The sequence below is a fragment of the Salvelinus sp. IW2-2015 genome, unplaced genomic scaffold, assembly GCF_002910315.2.
Source record: "Salvelinus sp. IW2-2015 unplaced genomic scaffold, ASM291031v2 Un_scaffold537, whole genome shotgun sequence".
NCBI lineage: Eukaryota > Metazoa > Chordata > Actinopteri > Salmoniformes > Salmonidae > Salvelinus > Salvelinus sp. IW2-2015.
In genome coordinates, this window is record NW_019942569.1 from 284,335 (window position 1) to 292,789 (window position 8,455).

An 8,455-nucleotide genomic window follows, 5' to 3' on the forward strand; every position below is an offset into this window, starting at 1 on the left:
ACATATCCTGACATAATGTAAACGTTATACATTACTCTCTCTCCCTCAGTGAAATTGTTATGTTCTAAGATCTCCACCCGTCTCTTTCACTGTTAGATACTATCCTTCTGAGTACAACAATGTTCCGAGTTTTACCCAGAATCTAACAATACTAAACCAAAAATATAAACGCAACATGCAATCATTTAAAAGATTTTACTGAGGTACAGTCAATTGAAATCAGTCAATTGAAATACATTCATTAGGCCTTACACTAGGAATAGAGATATGTGTCTGTTGTCGGGTYGAATGAACTGGTTACCGAGATTTACCACCCAAAACCACTCCCTTTTCCTGGGATGAATAACTGTGAGAAGCCAGTCAATTACAATAAATTATTTATATGAACAGCGTGACGTGAAATGAAATTGTTAAATGATATGCAAAGTGTAAATCTGGATTCTGGATTCTGGATATCTGGATTCTCTTCGGCCTTCTCTCYGGTCACTGCATGATGACATATCAACGCTCAGGGTGGGGACTGACTGCCCATCTCAGTATGTCATTATGGGAACTTTTTTTATTGTGAGAGGTAGACCTACATAGGCATGCTACAGTCATATAAAGACCGGATGCATGTCTAATTTACCCATCTCCATCTGGTTCTCAGGGGTCAAGATACTTTTTTTTTTTTTTTTTGCAGCTGCTGCAGAGTTTTAAAACACTCCTATATCGTTGCTTTAAATCGGTGCACGAGCGAGCACTCTCTCGCAGTCTTTCTCTCTCTCCATCAATTCCATTCAAATTGCATTCAAAATAGATAATGATGTTCTAGATTGATATATAGGCCTATAAATAGATGTCTCAGCCTGCCTCTTTCATGTAATAAATTCAATGCAGTATTAGCCTTATATTTAGATAATTAATGATGGGTTATGTATAATAAACTCCTAATTTATAGCCTCTGTCTCTTGCGCAATACACAAGCACCTGTGCTCCGCTGGCCTCTCTCATTAAACAACGCTCCTTAACTCTTGGAGTCCCATGCAGGAAAAGTTAGACTAGAATAGCTTGCCGGACATAATTTTATATCATTCCGTTTACCAATAGACTATTCGAAAAGGGTTGTAAGCTCTTGTTTGCTAAATGTTAAAGAACTTGAGAGGAATGTATATCTTCCTCAACGAGGACTATCCTGAAGCTGTACTCCAGAAGAGGAAAGAACTGAGCCATGAAAGCTGCCAGAGGGCGTGGGGACATTGCTTACATACRCTATGACAGGCTTATTGCCCACTCTCCCTCCCAGAAGCCTGGAATAGATGAGGGAGCCACGCCTATGGGTTCATAGCTTCAACCCTCCAGCACACACACACACACACACACACACACACACACACACACACACACACACACACACCAATTGATTAATGGACTGCTGAATGTATATTTTGTTTTATCTTGCTGTTTTGCTCTTTTCCATATTATGTCTATCTCTGATAAGCTACACAGGAAAGGGCTGAAAATAGCCCATATTATTATATGTAGCCTTAGAAATAAGGTTCGTGAAATCAATAACTTGCTGACACCAGATAACATTCATATATTAGCCATTTCTGAGACTCACTTAGATAATTAATTTGATGATACAGCAGTAGCAATACAAGGATAGAACATCTATAGAAGAGACAGGAATGCCTATGGGGGAGGTGTTGCTGTATATATTCAGAGCCATAACCCTGTAATGCTTAGAGAAGATCTTATGTCAAGTGTTATTGAAGTGTTGTGGTTGCAGGTTCACTTGGCACATCTAAAGCCTTTTCTTTTGGGGTGTTGCTATTGGCCACCAAGTGTGATGTGATGTGATGTAAACAGAGAGGTCTACTTTCTTGGGGACCTGCATATTGACTGTTTTTTATCAAGCTGTCCGYTCAAGAGGAAGCTTCTCACTGTAACCGGWGGCTGTAATCCGGTTCAGGTTATTAATCATCCTACCAGGGTGTTTACAAACACTACAGGAACAAGATCATCCACATTTTTACTAATACTGTAGAACTTTGTYCTAAAGCTGTATCYGWACCCATTGGATGCAGTGATCACAATATWGTGRCTATATCCAKGAAAGCCAAAGTTCCAAAAGCTGGGCCTAAAATAGTGTATACGAGATCACACAATATATTTTGCTGWGACTCTTMTGTGGAYGATGTTAAAAATATTTGTTGGTCTGATGTGATTAATGAGGAGCATCCAGACGCTGCACTTGAATCTATGAAATTGCTTCTTCCAATTATTGATAAACATGCACCTGKTAAGAAACTGACTGTTAAAACTGKTAWGGCTCCATRGATTRATGAGGAATTGAAAAACTGTATGGATGAAAGAGATGGGTCAAAAGGAGTGGCTAATAAGTATGGCTGCACATCTGACTTACTGCAAATTGAGAAATGATGTGACTAAACTCAACAAAAAKAAGAATGAACTGTATTATGAAGCCAAGATCAATGATATGAAGAATGATGGGGAAAAATGTGGAGTACCTTATACTGAAATGGGCAGAAGACAAATTCAACTCCATCTTTTGTTAAATCAGATGGCTTATTCATCACAAAAACATTTGATGTTGACAATTATTTTTAATGATTGCTTCATTGGCAAAGTGGGCAAACTTAGGCAGGAAATGCCAACAATGAACAGTGAGCCATCATATAATGCATAAAAAAACAAATAATGAAGAAAAGCATTGCAAGTTTGAATTTTGTAAAGTTAGTGTGAGAGAAGTGGGAAAATTACTGTTATCAATCAATAATGACAAACCCCCTGCCATTGACAACTTAGATGGAAAGCTACTGAGGATGGTAGCTGCCTCTATAGCCATCCTATCAGTCATATATTAAATCTGAGCCTAGAGGAAAGTTCTTGTGTCCTCAGGCTGGAGGAAGCCAAAGTAATTCCGCTACCCAATAGTGGTAAGCGGCCTTTACTGGTTCAAACACCAGACCATAAGCTTGCTGCAGCTCTTAGAAAACTGTTGGAATAATTGTGTTTGATCAAATACAATGCTATTTCTCTGTAAACAAATTAACAGCAGACTATCAGCATGCTTATAGAGAAGGGCACTCAACATGTACTGCACTGACATACATGGCTGATTGGTTGAAAGAAATGGATAATAAGAAGATTGTGGGAGCTGTACTTTTAGATTTCAATGCAGCCTTTGATATTATTAACTATACATGTTGTTGAGACTTGTGTTGTGGCTTTTCAACCTCTGCCATATCGTGGATTCAGAGCTATTTATCTAATAGAACTCAAAGGGTTTCTTTAATGGAAGCTTCTCTAAGGTCAAACATGTAAAGTCTGGTGTACCACAGGGCAGCTCTCTAGGCCCTCTATTCTTTTCTATTTTTACCAATGGCCTGCCACTGGCATCAACCTGTCGAGGGTATGTGGGATGCTACCGTCCACACCTGGCCAACATCCGGGGGAAATTGCAGAGCGGCCAAATTCAAAAACAGAAATACTCATAATAAAAAATTCATAAGATATACAGTGTTATACATCGACTTTAAAGATGAACTTCTTGTTAATCCAACCGTTGTGTCAGATTTCAAAAAGGCTTTAACGGCGAAAGCATACATGCGATTATCTGAGGACAGCGCCCAGCACACAAAACATTACAAACAGTTACCAGCCAGTAGAGGAGTAACAAAAGTCAGAAATAGCGATAAAATTAATCACTTACCGTTGATGATCTTCATATGGTTGCACTCACAAGAATCCCAGTTACACAATAAATGTTTGTTTTGTTCGATAAAGTCCTCTTTATATCCAAAAACCTCAGTTTTGTTGGCGTGTTTTGTTCAGTAATCCATTGGCTCAAAGGCAGTCACAACAGGCAGACGAAAAATCCAAAAAGTATCAGTAAAGTTCGTAGAACATGTCAAACGATGTTTATAATCAATCCTCGGGTTGTTTTTAGTCATAATAATCAATAATATTTCAAACCAACCGGACAATAGCTTCGTCAACATAAAAGAAAATCAAGAAAGGCACGGGACTTCCCAGGGTCCACTCATTCAGAGTGGTTTTACTCCTCATTTTTCAGAAATAAAAGCCTGAAACAATTTCTAAAGACTGTTGACATCTAGTGGAAAGCCGTAGGAAGTGCAATCTGAGTCCTAAGTCAATGGATTACTGAATAGGCAGTCAATGGAAAACTACAAACCATAAAAATCCCACTTCCTGGATGGATTGTTCTCAGTTTTTTGCCTGCCATATCAGTTCTGTTATACTCACAGACATTATTCTAACAGTTTTTGGAAACTTATCGAGGGTTTTCTATCCAAATCTACCATATATATATATATATGCATATCCTAGCTTCTGGGCCTGAGTAACAGGCTGTTTACTTTGGGCACGCTTTTCATCCGGAGGTGAAAATAGTGCCCCTTACCCTAGTGAGGTTAAACAAAGCATGTGTGTCCATGTATGCTGATGATTCAACCAAATACGCATCAGCAACCACAGCTAATGAAGTCACTGAAACTGTTAACAAAGAGTTGCAGTCTTTTTTGGAATGGGTGGCTAGTAATAAACTGGTCCTGAACATCTCTAAAACTAAGAGCATTGTATTTTTACAAATCATTCCCTATGTTCTAAACCTCAACTGAATCTGGTGATGAATGGTGTGGCTGTTGAACAAGTTCAGAAAACGAAATTACTTGGCGTTACCTTAGATTGTAAACTGTCTCTGTCAAAACATATAGATTCAATGGTTTTAAAGACGGGGAGAGGTCTGTCCGTAAAAAAGAGATGCTCTGCCTTTTTGACTCCACATTCCAAAAAGCAAGTCCTGCAGGCTGTAGTTTAGTCTTATCTTGATTATTGTCCAGTCGTGTGGTTGAGTGCTGCAAGGAAAGACCTAGTTAAACTGCAGCTGGCCCAGAACAAAGCGGCACGTCTTGCTCGTCATTGTAATCAGAGGGCTGATATTAACACTATGCATGCCAGTCTCTCTTGGCTAAGAGTTGAGKAGAGACTGATTACATCACTTTTTCTTTTTATAAGAAACATTAATGTGTTGAAAATCCCAAATTGTTTGCATAGTCAACTTACACGCAGTACTGACACACACACTTACCCCACCAGACATGCCACCAGGGGTCTTTTCACAGTCCMCAGAACAAATTCAAGAAAGTGTACTGTATTATATAGAGCCATTATTGCATGGAACTCCATCTCATTTTGCTCAAATAAACAGCAAACCTGGTTTTTAAAAAACAGATAAAGCAACACCTCACGGCACAACGCCTCTCCCCTATTTGACCTAGATAGTTTGTGTGTGTATTGGTATTGATATGTAGGCTACGTGTGCCTTTTTTTATACATTTTTTATTGATGTAGTTCTGTCCTTGAGCCGTTCTTGTCTATTAATGTTCTGTACATTATGTCATGTTTCATGTTTTGCGTGAACCCCAGGAAGCAGCAGCTAATGGGGATCCTAATAAAATACCAAATACCAAATACCAAAATACAGCGGCCAATAGAACTCGGTTAGTTTGAAAGAAGAGCGAACTCGCGATGGTGGATATTTATATAGCAGTTATTTATTCAGACCCATAACCATTCAATCCTCGTGAAGAGAAGTGAAAGCCTTCTGCATTTAATTATAGTCCTATGTTTTATTTTATTTAACCTTTATTTAACTAGTCAAGTCAGTTGAGGACAAGTTCTTATTTACATTAACGGCCTACCAAAGGCAAAAGGCCTCCTGCGGGGACRGGGGRTGGGATTACAAATAAATTAAAATAAATTAAAATTAAAATATAGGACAAAACATACATCACGACAAGAGAGACAACACAACACTACATAAAGAGAGACCTAAGACAACAACATAGCAAGGCAGCAACACATGACAACAACATGGTAGCAGCACAAAACATGGTACAAACATTATTGGGCACAGACAACAACACAAAGGGCAAGAAGGTTGAGACAACAATACATCACGCAAAGCAGCCACAACTGTCAGTAAGAGTGTCCWWGATTGMGTCTTTGAATGAAGAGATTGAGAACTGTCCAGTTTGAGTGTTTGTTACAGCTCTTTCCAGTCGCTAGCTGCAGCGAACTGAAAAGACGAGCGACCCAGGRATGTGTGTGCTTTGRGGACCTTTAACAGAATGTGACTGGCAGAACGGGTGTTGTATGTGGAGGATGAGGGCTGCAGTAAATATCTCAGATAGGGGGGAGTGAGGCCTAAGATAAGAGKGTTTTATAAATAAGCATAAATAAGCACATTATTCAAGGATTTCATTAGAATGATGAAGATAAGGAAAACGAATCTTATTTCATTTAACTGTTGAAAGCAAGGAAGGAATGAAGCAACAATGGAGAGAGAAAGGGGAGGTAGGCTAATAACATTAGGAAAATATTCTGAAAGTTATATATGGTTCAGCCTACTAATTATACAAATAGGCCCTATTGTATTTCAAAATTAAATCAAATTCATTAGCCTATACTTGTAACTTTGTAGGCCGCATGTACTGGACCAGAATCTCATGTTCTCTTCTGCTTCATCATGGTTTGAACGATGTGAGTAATTCCAGTCCATATAACACAGTATAATACAATACWGTACGGTAATACAGTTCACACTCAAAAATATTAGCCTACTGGAGCTAGTTTMATGTATTTACCCAAGAGAGCATATAGCTAGCTAGACTTACAGGCTTTTATGTGTTTCTGTCGTGTGTAATGTGCAGTAGCTTATATCATATATGTATTGGATAACGGCACAATCATTTGGNGCTAGCTAGACTTACAGGCTTTTATGTGTTTCTGTCGTGTGTAATGTGCAGTAGCTTATATCATATATGTATTGGATAACGGCACAATCATTTGGTCTTTTTTTGGTCTTGGGCTCATTAAATGTTGTTAATGTAGGGCTCATAAAATGTATTTAATGTATGGCTMATCTGGCTCAGGTTGCATCATGCTTGAATTTTCGATCAAAGCTCTAATCAAATCCAGACATAGGCCTATTTATATTATTTATAYGCTTTATTTGCTTTTGAATGACACTTACGGTTTTTGCGGGAAGTACCGGGTTGCCCTGGAGAAAAGTGATTTATTCTCAGGATGTAACATTTGTAAAATACCGATAAAATAATAAAACCCTAATCTGTTGGGGAGTGGATCAGACAACCAGTTAGTATCTGGTGTGACCACAATTTGCCTCATGCAGCACGACACATCTCCTTTGCATAGAGTTGATCAGGTAGTTGATTGTAGCCTGAGGAATGTTGTCCCACTCCACTCCTCCACAATGGCTGTGCGAAGTTGCTGGATATTGGCGGGACCTGGGACAAGGTGTCGTACACGTCGTTCAGAGCATCCCAACCATGCTCAATGGGTGACATGTCTGGTGAGAGTATGCCATGGAAGAACTGGGATATTTTCAGCTTCCAGGAATTGTGTACAGATCCTTGCGACATGGGGTGGTGCATTATCATGCTGAAAAATGAGGTGTTGGCAGCGGATGAATGGCCTCAGGATCTCGTCACAGTATCTCTGTGCATTCAAATTGGCATTGATAAAATGCAATTGTGTTCGTTGTCCGTAGCTTATGCCTGCCCATACCATAACCCCACCGCCACCATGGGACATCAGCAAACCACTCGCCCACACAACACCATACATGTGGTCTGCGGTTGTCAGGCCGGTTGGACGTACTGACAAATTTTCTAAAATTACATTGGAGGCGGCTTATGGTAGAGAAATGAACATTAAATTCTTTGTTAACAGCTCTGGGGGACATTCCCGCTGTCAGCATGCCATTTGCACGCTCCATCAAAAGTTGAGGCATCTGTGTTGTGTGAAGAAACTGCACATTTTAGAGTGGCCTTTTATTGTCCAAAGCACAAGGTGCACCTGTGTAATTATCATGATGTTTAATCAGCTTATTGATATGCCACACCTGTCAGGTGGATGTATTATCTTGGCAAAGGAAAAATGCTCACTAACAGGGAGGTGAACAAATTTTTGCAAAATATTTTTAAGAAATACTCTTTTTGTGCGTATGGAAAATTCCGGGGATCTTTTATTTCAGCTCATGAAACATGGGATCAACATGTTGTGTTTATATTTTTGTTCAGTGCAGATTCCCGTGTAAATAATGATCTGTGAAAGGTGTATGTAAATGGTAAGGAGGACAGGTCCCAAATCAAACCCTGCGGGACACCTGTAGTTATATTGAGGTAACATGACACCATCAGAAATTTTTTGCAAGGCACTTAATACATCATTGACATAAAATGGTCTGCTGCTCTCTCATTTAGCTATTTGCGCCTTACGGATTGTGGTTGTTGTGGATGGCTGTTCACAAATGTACAGTATATGTGTATTTTAACACAATACTGGTTGAATTGAACAAGTTTAAGCCTCCTATCTATCAATCATCGACCAGTGGACCAGTGGG

General features: G+C 39.3%; 1 protein-coding gene across 1 annotated transcript in view; it reads left to right on the forward strand.

The window, feature by feature from the left end:
- The window catches only part of LOC112068462 (uncharacterized), a 164,120-nt gene that overhangs the window by 144,521 nt on the left and 11,144 nt on the right, over positions 1–8,455 (forward strand).